The 12,752-nt window shown below is 39.1% G+C and overlaps 1 pseudogene; it reads right to left on the reverse strand.

Annotated features, from left to right (window-relative positions):
* Nucleotides 1-12,752, reverse strand: part of LOC112257849 — a 107,039-nt pseudogene that overhangs the window by 26,184 nt on the left and 68,103 nt on the right.

Below are 12,752 nucleotides of genomic sequence, written 5' to 3' on the forward strand. Positions count from 1 at the left end.
AGTTACTGTTCAGCCCCCAATTGAGCAGGCAACCAGGAAACACTGGGTCTGGGATAGACCAACATAACAAAGACCAAGTCTTACAAACATGTTTTTGTCCTCTTCTCTATTGACACCTCTGAGGGAGTTCACATGTGTAGCCCTTTCCTGCAGTCAAATGAAACTAGCGGCCTCAGGGGTGGAATGGTATTCATATTTTTCATAAATTCATAACCAATAAACATTATATTTTTTTAAATGCCAAAAATGTGGTGTTTCTGTGTCAAATGGTTTTGTTACATTTAAGTTTTCTGTGATGTATATAAAGTGTAATATTGGGATGGAAATTCAAAATGGAATACATTTCAACTCTATATCTGACATGGTACAGGTGTCTTCTTTCTTTAAGCCCATAACCATGTGTGTGAGGTGTAAACTTTTGTTTCAAAGTAGATTTGTTTAAGACTACCAAGAAACACTCTGTGTGACCCTGATTAGCCAATTGCAGTAAAAGGTTAACAAGATGATACTACCCCATTGTACCATTCATACAGGGAATCAACATTTGAGTGGGTTCTCACAATGGCAATGTGCATCTGTTGAAACCCATTGAAACACAGAGACTATACCTAAACTAGTAGGAATGTGGAAGTCAGGAAGGCTATCATAATGGAGATTACTCCTCTCCTATTGTTTAGACCAGACTGTGTGTCACGGGTACTGAAAGTAAAAGGCAATAGCAGAAACTTCTGCTTAACAATAAACCATTTCCTCTAAGCTTTTACTGTCCGTTTCATAATGGAAGGACATTTACTCATGTCTCCGCCCAGCTAAACCAAACTGAGCTATTTCAACACTTTACAATTAGGACTATAAAACCAAAATTCCTTAAATGTTATGAAATCATTTTTGTTAGTTCCTATCAATATTTCAAAACCTAGCCACATCACCACAGTACCGTCAGAAAAACAGATCCAGTTCAGAGTATGACAGGGTTAAGAGTTATGAAAAGGCCTTCATCCTCTGGGCCTCGTGTCACAGTTGGCAGGAACAGATTGTTGTTGTGAATCTAAACGCGCCACCTGACCTGAAGGTACAACCCAGTTATCCAGCTCTCAAAGGGCATTTAAGGTGGCTGAGTATTACGCCCACACAGAAAACACATTGAGGTGTCCCAGTATTACGCTCACACAGAAAACACATTGAGGTGTCCCAGTATTACGCCCACACAGAAAACACATTGAGGTGTCCCAGTATTACGCCCACACAGAAAACACATTGAGGTGTCCCAGTATTAAGCTCACACAGAAAACACATTGAGGTGTCCCAGTATTAAGCTCACACAGAAAACACATTGAGGTGTCCCAGTATTACGCCCACACAGAAAACACATTGAGGTGTTCCGCCCACACAGAAAACACATTGAGGTGTCCCAGTATTACGCCCACACAGAAAACACATTGAGGTGTCCCAGTATTACGCCCACACAGAAAACATATTGAGGTGTCCCAGTATTACGCCCACACAGAAAACACATTGAGGTGTCCCAGTATTAAGCTCACACAGAAAACACATTGAGGTGTCCCAGTATTAGCTCACACAGAAAACACATTGAGGTGTCCCAGTATTACGCCCACACAGAAAACACATTGAGGTGTCCCAGTATTACGCCCACACAGAAAACACATTGAGGTGTCCCAGTATTACGCCCACACAGAAAACACATTGAGGTGGCCCAGTATTACGCCCACACAGAAAACACATTGAGGTGTCCCAGTATTACGCCCACACAGAAAACACATTGAGGTGCCCCAGTATTAAGCCCACACAGAAAACACATTGAGGTGCCCCAGTATTAAGCCCACACAGAAAACACATTGAGGTGCCCCAGTATTAAGCCCACACAGAAAACACATTGAGGTGTCCCAGTATTAAGCCCACACAGAAAACACATTGAGGTGCCCCAGTATTAAGCCCACACAGAAAACACATTGAGGTGTCCCAGTATTAAGCCCACACAGAAAACACATTGAGGTGGCCCAGTATTAAGCCCACACAGAAAACATATTGAGGTGCCCCAGTATTAAGCCCACACAGAAAACACATTGAGGTGGCCCAGTATTAAGCCCACACAGAAAACACATTGAGGTGCCCCAGTATTAAGCCCACACAGAAAACACATTGAGGTGCCCCAGTATTAAGCCCACACAGAAAACACATTGAGGTGCCCAGTATTAAGCCCACACAGAAAACACATTGAGGTGCCCCAGTATTAAGCCCACACAGAAAACACATTGAGGTGGCCCAGTATTAAGCCCACACAGAAAACACATAGAGGTGGCCCAGTATTAAGCCCACACAGAAAACACATAGAGGTGGCCCAGTATTAAGCCCACACAGAAAACACATAGAGGTGTCCCAGTATTATGCCCACATAAAAAAACACCTCCAAATCCCCCTAGTGCATTGTTCCTCTGCTTTGACCCACAAGGGAGAACGTTCACCTGTTCACCATTACAGTCTATCATATTGCCTCTCCATACCCACTCTTACATGACAACTCCACAGCTCTGTGACTCAGTACAGTGCAGTATACTGTCAATGTAAAACAACAAAGAAGTGCCGTCTAATAGACAAAACTTCTCTGCATTCTTTCCAGACTTAACACAATGGGGAAAAGAAGAGGAGAAGCTGAGAGAACATGAGTGTGTTCAGAACATTCAGATAGAAATGTATTGTTTACACGGGACATGATCTGTCAGGTATAGAGCATTGTGTCATCTATATTCATTACATTTCTATCCTCAACACAGAATGTTAAATCTCACTAAATACACAACAGGTCGACCCCAACCAGTTGTGATGGTAAGCCTGGTTCAGTTTCCAGTCAGTGTGTATCATTGTAAAGCTGGCCCTGGCCATGTCAAGCAAGGAGGGGCACACCTCTGATCCTGCCTGGATATGGAGAAAGTCATCGGCCCAGGGGACAGCAGACCTAATCGGCTCTATGATGCTGCTGCCCACGCCACTCTCTGTATCATCACAGACAGTGTTAATCTTCTGTACAATAGGGGGTTCTCTATGGCCAACACCCATACAACAAAGTTTCCCTCACTACTAGGGTATCTAGAGAAAGTTAGCCAAGTGCATTTAACATTACTAGAGAGATAAAGACGATACGTTTTCTTTTTTTTAATCAGTCTTATTGAACGTCACATAATGAATCAGCTTACTCAATTGGCACCCTACAGTCTTTGGTTATTTTTTGTATTTTGATTTATAAAATAGTTTATAGAGGATTTAGAAAGATAATCCATTAAGCACACAGACACTGTCTAACATGGCACAAAGTGGATTAAGTCATTAATCCTTCCATGCATGGGGAAAATCTGAATCAACTTTTACACAGTAATCATCAGTGTATACTTCTTTGCAGTACAAATTCACTTTTCAGTTCAATAAATAAAATAAAGGTTCCTTATTTGTTTTCTCAAGTGATAAAAAAATATTATCCCTACTAAAGTACACTATATATACACAAAAGTATGTGGACAGCCCTTCTAATGAGTAGATTCAGCTATTTCAGCCACACCCATTGCTGACAGGTGTATAAAATCAAGCACACAGTCATGCAATCTTTATAGACAAACATTGGAAGTAGAATGGACTTAATAAAGAGCCCAGTGACTTTCAACAAGGCACCGTCATAAGATGCCATCTTTCCAACAACTCAATTTGTCACATTTCTGCCCTGCTAGAGCTGCCCCGATCAACAGTAAGTACTGTTTATTGGGAAGTGGAAATGTACAGGAACAACAATGTCTCAGCCGCGGAGTGGTAGGCCACACAAGCTCACAGAATGGGACGGCTGAGTGCTGAAGCGCGTGAAAAAATATATATATACAAAATAAAAAATACATTTAAAAAATTGCCTGTCCTTATTTGCAACACTCCCTCCCGAGTTCCAAACTGCCTTTGGAAACAACGTCAGCACAATAACTGTTTGTCGGGAGCCTCATGAAATGGGTTTTCGATGGCCGAGCAACCGCATGCAAGCCTAAGATCACCATACGCACTGACAAGCGTCAGCTGGAGTGCTGCAAAGCTCGCCGCCATTGGACTCTGGAGCCGTAGAAATGTGTTCTCTGGACTGATGAATCAAGCTTCATCATCTGGCAACCCGATGGACGAATATGGGTTTGGCGGATGCCAGGAGAATGCTGCCTGCCCCAACTGTAAAGTTTGGTGGAGAAGGAATAATGGTCTGGGGCTGTTTTTCATGGTTCGGGCAAGACCCCTTCCAGTGAAGGGAAATCTTAAAGCTACAGCATACAATGACATTCTAGACGATTCTGTGCTTCCAACTTTGTGGCAACAGTTTGGGGAAGGCCCTTTCCTGTTTCAGCATGACAGTGCCCCCATGCACAAAGCGAGGTCCATACAGAAATGGTTTGTTGAGATAGGTGCACAGAGCCCTGACCTCAACCCCATCGGAAACCTTTGGGATGAATTGGAACGGTGGCTGCGAGCCAGGCCTAATCGCCCAACATCAGTGCCCAACCTCACTAATGCTCTTGTGGCTGAATGGAAGCAAGTCCCTACTGCAATATTCCAACATCTAGTGGAAAGCCTTCCCAGAAGAGTGGAGGATTTTATAGCAGCAAAGTGGGAACCAACTCCATATTAATGCCCATGATTTTGGAATGAGATGTTCAACGAGCAGGTGTCCATATACTTTTGGTCATGTAGTGTATGTATCCCTGAGTGCAGCAGCTGCTTTCACAAAATGGATGACAGGCCCTGCTTTCACTGCACAAAATGGCCTCCTTACACTCTCAGCTGAGTACAGCACAGGAGGATCCCTCCTTATCCTCCACATAGTTTTACTATCATGTCTGAAATATCAATTTTCAAAACGAAATAAAGTCTTGATTAAAAAAACGTTACTTTGTCAACATTTTATATCAAACTACGGATCTGAGTAGTCTCTTTGTCATTACAAAAAAATACATAAGAAAAGTGAGTTTTGTGTGCAAGACATTTTGTACATTCATTTCTGCCATGAGCTGGTATACAGTACTCACCTGAATGTGCATTTTGGCTATGGCTTTCCCAATTTGCGTTGCTCCAAAAAAAGGTCCAAAAGGGAACCATGTTATATCTGCCAGGTCAAACATTGGATTGGTAATCTGGAGAACGAGATAATATAAATTAAATATCAGAAAGGAATATGGATAAGTAACAACAATTATAGAGCAAAGAAACAACTTAACTCTATAGAAGAGTGCAAGGACTCAATATTCTTCAATATTGTTCAGTCCAAACAAAGTTTTGTTAAATGCTCCTATGTTTTAAGTATTTAGGACTGACTGGAACTATTTAACGGATTAGTAATACAATGACTAAAATACCCAGAATAAAGATAGCTTTATATTAACAATAATAATGATTCATCTGTTCGGTCTGTTGGTTTGAGGGTTGAGCCATCAGCAGTTCACTTTAAATTGACAGACAGTTTCATTATGCACAGAAATGTATGCACAGAAATGCTATTTTAAAGGTCTGAATTTAGACTGTAGTCACTTTCTTGTATTTTCAGACATTAATAGGGATGATGATTTTTTTGTTTTATAGAATAGAGTTCTATATGTGATTTCACTTACAGAGGCGCAGACTAGAATTCCAAAGAATCCAACCTTCTGAACCATTTTCTGCACTTGCACTGCAAGTCCTGAAAAGAATAATGGCAAATATTTAACAGATCATTCTCATTTGCATGACAACATAGAAATGTATTGTATGCATCTTTAATGATTAAAATATGATTTTCAGATTAGCAGATTCAATTGTGTTCAGCAGTTTACATCAAAAGCTACACAGGGTCTTCAGAAAGTATTCACACCCCTTGACTTATTCCACATTTTGTTGTGTTACAAAGTGGGATTAAAATTCATTTAATTGTAATTTTTTTGTCAACAATCTACACAAAATACACTGTAATATGAAAGTGGAAGAAAAATTCTAACATTTGTAAAAAAATAAATACAAATAAATAAATGAAAAATAAAACACTAATATATGTTGATTAGATAAATATTTAACCCCCGAGTCAATACATGTTAGGATCACCTTTGGCAGCGATTACAGCTGTGAGTCTTGGAGAGTGGTATTCAGTAATGTGTTGTATTTGATTTGCCCCAAACATAATACTTTGTATTCAGGACAAAAAAATGAATTGCTTTGCCACATTTTTTGCTGCATTTCTTTAGTGCCTTGTTGCAAAGCATGTTTTGGAAAAAAAATGTATTCTGTACAGGCATCCTTCTTTCACGCTTTCAACTAAGTTTGTTTTGTGGAGTAACTACAATGTTGATCCATCCATCCTATCACAGCCATTAAACTAACTGTACTAAAGTGGAACTGACAATCATTAAAAACATACAATCATAACATCAGTAAAAAATATGAAATTCCCAGTTTATGCTGCAAAACCAACTTTATAAGAAGTTTTCAAAATAGGTTCTATGTGACTCAACATTCCATGACGAACAATGAGACATCGTTGGCAGAATAGATGGATGCAGTTCAATGCATGATTAATATAATTCACCAATACATTTCTTGGCTGTCTCTATTCGAAATGCACTTTTTCAGTTACAATAACAAAAATTGCAAAAATGTAACGAATGTAACTAAGGCAGGGAATGTCAATACAATCAAACGAGCAAGAGCAATGATCACAAGACAGTCATAAGAATGAGGAGAGAATTGTGGACTACAGGAAAAGAAGGACCGAGCACACCCCCATTCTCATCGACTGGGCTGTAGTTGAGCAGGTTGAGAGCTTCAATTTCCTTGGTGTCCACATCACCAACAAACTAACATGGTCCAAGCACAACAAGACAGTCGTGAAGAGGGCATGACAAAACCTATTCCCCATGGGCATGGGTCCTCAGATCCTCAAAAGGTTCTACAGCTGCATCATCGAGAGCATCCTGACTGGTTGCATCACTGCCTGGTATGGCAACTGCTCAGCCTCCGACCACAAGGCACTACAGAGTGTAGTGTGTACGGCCCAGTACATCACTGGGGCTAAGCTTCCTGCCACCCAGGACTTCTATACCAGGCATTGTCAGAGGAAGGCCCTAAAAATTGTCAATGACTCCAGCCACCCCAGTCATAGACTGTTCTCTCTGCTACCGCACGTCAAACAGTACCCGGAGCGCCAAGTCTAGGTCCAAAAGGCTTCTAAACAGCTTCTACCCAAAAGCCATAAGACTCTTGAACATCTAATCAAATGGCTACCCAGACTAATTGCATTGCTTTGCACTTCTACTCTCTGTTATTATCTATGCATAAGTCACTTTAATAACTCTACCCACATGTATATATTACCTCAATTACCTCGTCTAACCAGTGCGCCCACACATTGTACCGGTACCCCCTGTATATAGCCTCTCTACTGCAATTTTACTGTCATTCTTTAATTATTTGTTACTTAATTATTTTTTTGTGGTATTTTTCTTAAAACTGCATTGTTGATTTAAGGCTTGTAAGTAAGCATTTCACTGTATTCGGCGCATGTGACAAATAACATTTGATTTGATTTGAATTTATGAGCGCAACACCCGCTGGATATGGCCAGTGTCAGTAATCGTAGGCAGAAAAAGTAATAGCCAGGAACTCTAAAGTTAAATGGTCATAGTAAGGTGTTCTTAGCCAGTTAGCCTGGGTGCTTGGTTGGGACAAGTATACATTAGCAGGCAAGCAGCAGAAGGATGAGTATGCTACACTTGTTTATCAGTGCAATTTAGCGGAGAAAGTTTGAGAGGTTTAATCTAATGTTCCTTCGTTAGATATTATCTCATCTTGCCTGGCAAGCATTAGATGTTGATCTTGCTGTTGTTGATGTGCATAACTGAGGGAGAGAGAGACTACCCTTTCATGGTTGTTTGATCAATAGGACTGTAAAGTTCCCAAATGTAAGAGGACTCCTGTGGTTTTAAAATATTTTCAGAAATCCATTCAGGTGTATTTTGTGGCTTTTGGTGAATGCGTTCTAATGATCTATAGTCGCGCAATGGCAACTGTCTGTAAACCCACAGTCCAGTTCAAAATGAATAATGGCAAATGGCTTGTTTGTATAAAGGCCAACTGTAGCGCAGATTGGCTATAGTACACCGGTCTATGTAGACTCCAGTCTTGGACGAGACAGATGCTTTTATTAGGTTTTATTTATTGCAGTGTCTATTAATTGTCCAAAAGCTCAGCCGGTTTCCCACTCTATATTGCTATATAATTTTCACAAATGCCTTAGTATACGCAATTCCCAAACATTCTACAAAAATGACCATATCCAAGTGCTCTCTTGTCAGAAAATGTTTTAAGTGTCATATTCTTCCTGGGGGTGTATAGGAACTGATTTTGTATATGATTTCATGTTGCTAAAATGCTGTCAGCTCCACTTTAAAATCACCATTTGCCTCATGGTGAAATCCCTGAGCAGTTTCCTTCCTCTCCGGCAACTGAGTAAGGAAGGAAGCCTGTATCTTTGTAGTGACTGAGTGTATTGATACACCATTCAAAGTGTAATGAATAACTTCACTATGCTCAAAGGGATATTCAATGTTTTTTTTACCCATCTGCCAATAGGGGCACTTCTTTGCAAGGCACTGGAAAACCTCCCTGGTCTTTGTGGTTGAATCGGTGTTTAAAATTCACTACTCAACTGAGGGGTATGTGTGGGGTACAGAGATGAGGTAGTCATTCAAAAATCATGTTAAACAATATTATTGCACAGAGTGAGTCCATGCAACTTAATGTGTTAAGCAAGTGTTTACTCCTGAACTTATTTAGGCGTGTGATAACAAAGCAGTCGAATACCTATTGACTCAAGACATTTCGGCTTTTCATTTTTTATTAATTTGTAAAAAGGTAAAAAAATCATTTTTCCATTTTGACATTATGGGGTATTGTGTGTAGTCCAGTGACACAAAAACTAAATGTAATACATTTGGAATTCTGGCTGTAACACAACAAAATATGAATATTTTCTGAAGGCACCGTATATGCTATCAATAACCGTTTCACTAATCTCTGGTGATTAAAGGTAGAAGGATTATCTCCTGCACATTTGAAATATATCACAGATGAAAACATGGTAGTAATATTTACTAAGAATACTACCAAAACATTTCTTATTCTATAATTTCTCTGAAATTCATTATGTAATAGGTTTCCAAATTGTTGGACGAAGTCTTAAATCAATCTTAGACGATACTTGCACAATCAACACAAATGAAATTGATCCAATAAAAACAATTCAATTATTGTCTTGAAGGAATTGCATTTGTTTAAAATGGCTTTGTTTATATCTTATCGTCTCTAAGGAAATATCCTTCGGCATGGTGTTGTAAGTCATTTGTGAGTTCTGATGCATTTCTATCTTTCAAATTATACATACATTATATTAAAATGGGTTCGGTGGGGATTTGAGACTGAACATTAGAAAATGTGAGATTATGGGGAATATCAGAAGATTCACACACTAAAGAGAATATATTTACTGTGGGATTAGGACAAACCGGTGTCTGTTTTACCATATTTTCTCATTAATATGTTGTGTTATGTACCATAAATATAAAGAAAGAAGGAAGCTGGCATTTCGTCTGTACAAATACATCAGAGAACAGATAATATAAACCACATTTTTCGTTAATCAATTAAATTCCTATTAAATAAAGCTTTTTTGTCAATGAAGTCAATGTACAATTAACATATTGAATTGTGGTAAAAACGTAACATATTTATTTTTCATTTAGGACAATACTGTGACACACTTCACAGACTTTTCCAAGTTATCTACTATCCCACTATTATCTAAATATATTATATTTCCTGTATATATAAATAGCCCTGCAAAAATGCTGCACACCGACAATTGTCCTGTCAGTTGTCTAATTGGAACAATCACCCTCTGCAAACTCCTCCAAACACCTTTTCTACTGCGACATTATATACATTTACATCCCCTGACTGTTTCTTACCTCTGGTGACAGTTTTTAATCCATTACCATCAATGTCAGAAGACGACCAGACTCATTTCAAGGACTCACATATTCTTACTAATTCTGCTGCTTTTCCCCCATCTTTTCTGACAACTCAACAAAGGGCTCTTTTGAAAGCAATGACATGGATTTTCCTCATTATACCTATGTTGGGAAGGGGAGGGTTAAGCTCTTGTTGATGTAGTTTAAAATATTTCTGGGAACTGTGAAGAAAGGATGGGGGAATTATCCTGGATTGATTACGATATGGTCATACTTCTGATGATTTTATTAGAATGTCACTAGAGATAACAGTACAAATTGTATGCATGTAACTTTATTTCTTCGTTTGAGTTAAATTATTATTATTTATTTTTTTACAGATATTTAACTATGCTAATGCCGTAAGGTTGGTATATCAATTGAAGGGGAATGAAAAATGAAATGACAGTGTTTTAAACTAAAAACACACTGGGGGTAATTTGTCATGTTGAGGGTACTGTCTCATTTATATGTATAGATGTATTACTGCTAAAAGTACATACAGACTTCTATTAATTGGACTCTAAAAATCTATTCTGTAGATATTGATTGTCCCAAGGCTGAAACATTTAATTTGTATGATATTAATTGATACAAATATGGGTGTTATTTACTGCATTTTTAATACTTCATCCCTTTTAAAACTCAACACATTTTTCCTTTGATATGAAATGTAAAATACATTTGAATTATGAGTTATACATTCAGTCTAATTGAAGGAATATTTGGGAACATGTTTTACTTCTCTAAAGAATGTGTTATGTAGCAGAAATGATAGCTCCAACCAGAAAAACATACAGTTATTAGAATGGGGTTTCCTATTTGACTGGTATGATCTGTACATGAGGTGGTATTGCATGTACAAATATCAAACTAAAACAAAATGTTTTTTTTTTTTTAGGAGGAATGACTTGAATCATTCACTACCTTTTAGTAGGTCATCTCTCAGGTCATCTCTCAGGCTAAATCTGATATGAGGCATAAACCTTACCGTCAACTCTTAATTGATCCAGAACTCAAACTGCCATCTTTCAGATGACTGTAATTACCATATTACTACTGGTTAATGTTTTTTTATTTCATCAGTTTAATTGCTATATATTTTACTTATATTAAACTGCCCTAAAATCAGATAGGACGTGCCACCCTGAATGAACAATATATCCTCATCCAAATCATCAAGTTTTACAAGAAATTGATTAAACATCAATACATGATGAAAATGTCTTATTCACAATAGCTAAACAATAACACAACCTAAATGTACGGGTAAAATGTTTCACACATACCAGTAAATTTAAACTTGAGAGGTTGAACTTGACTGGGGGAGGGTAGTAAGATATGAGCATGCCAAATATGGTCAACAAAGCAGTAGAGTAATCGCGGCATTTTTTCAAGAGCAGGAGCCGGCCCACAGGGAATAAAAGAAGGGGGGGCCAACTGACATCCACTCTGATTGGCTCACATTTTGAAATTCGCCCTAAGATTTTATACAATCACAAGGGCTTTTCACAAGGATAAACCTGCTTCTCTAATTCCAGTCTTCTGTTCCAGATTCTTTATTCCTTATTTTATTTTTATTATTTTTTCTTGGGAGACAGAGCAGGATGTCTGGGGGGTAGGAATGTGTATGTGGCAGCAGGTAGCATTGGGTCAGTAACCGAAAGGTCACTGGTTCGAATCTCCATGCCGACTAGGGGAAAAATCTGTCTGTGCCCTTGAGCAAGGCACTTAACCCCAACTGCTCCTGTATGTCGCCCTGGATAAGAGTGTCTGCTAAAGGACTCAAATGTAAATGTTTACAGCTGAACAACTCTGGAACAAGCTGAACAACTCTGGAACATCTGTTGACCGCAAACACCTGACAACTGTAGAATAGAGGAGTTATGTTTCAATAACTATTAACTGTTAGGAAAACAAGCACTGTTTAGTCAAATGGGTCACATTTATTAGATGACATTGCATTGGTATTGTTTACCAAGTCAGTATAATTCTGGATTTCCCCTCACTTGACTGGTATGAATGAGTGAAAGGAAAATGGCTACCTCTCTACCGAATGAAGTGAAGGTCCCAGTGGGCAGGGATATCGTGTGTATACACGTGACATTGCGATTTGCTCGAGGGACTCCCCGTATGTGTACCTTCTGGACCACAAAATTGTCTATTGTACATGACCAGTGTTCAGAAATCCAGACACCACACAACGTGTATTGTATGCAGCTCATGGAAAATCACCATCTTGGCCAGGCTTCCACCCACGGCTGCCTCCCTCCCTCCCTCCCGCCTCTCCCATCCCCGTCACCGCACAACATGCTGTCCCCCAGGGCAGGGCTTACCAGCAATTACATTTTGGAGATCTTGTCAAGGGTGCAGGGTCATTAAAACCATGGGAGCATGGCTCCAGCCTTTTGCTGTCCGTCTCTTTACTCAGCACTCTGTACCACTACGCCCCCACATAAAGATAATGCCTACAGTGTGAAGTAAAAATCACATGTTTGATCTGCCGTTTATAAGTTAAGGCTATTATAGTTGGCCCATTAACTGCTATGGAGTTTGCTTCTTATTTTACTCTTTAAATGTATCAAAAAATACAATACCCATCTTTAGGGTAGTGTCTAAAGGTACAGTAGCTGGTCTCCCAGGGTAGGGTGACTGTCAGGGACTTCTTAGTAATGAAATAATGTC

The sequence above is a fragment of the Oncorhynchus tshawytscha genome, linkage group LG09 (assembly GCF_018296145.1).
Source record: "Oncorhynchus tshawytscha isolate Ot180627B linkage group LG09, Otsh_v2.0, whole genome shotgun sequence".
Classification (NCBI taxonomy): Eukaryota; Metazoa; Chordata; class Actinopteri; order Salmoniformes; family Salmonidae; genus Oncorhynchus; species Oncorhynchus tshawytscha.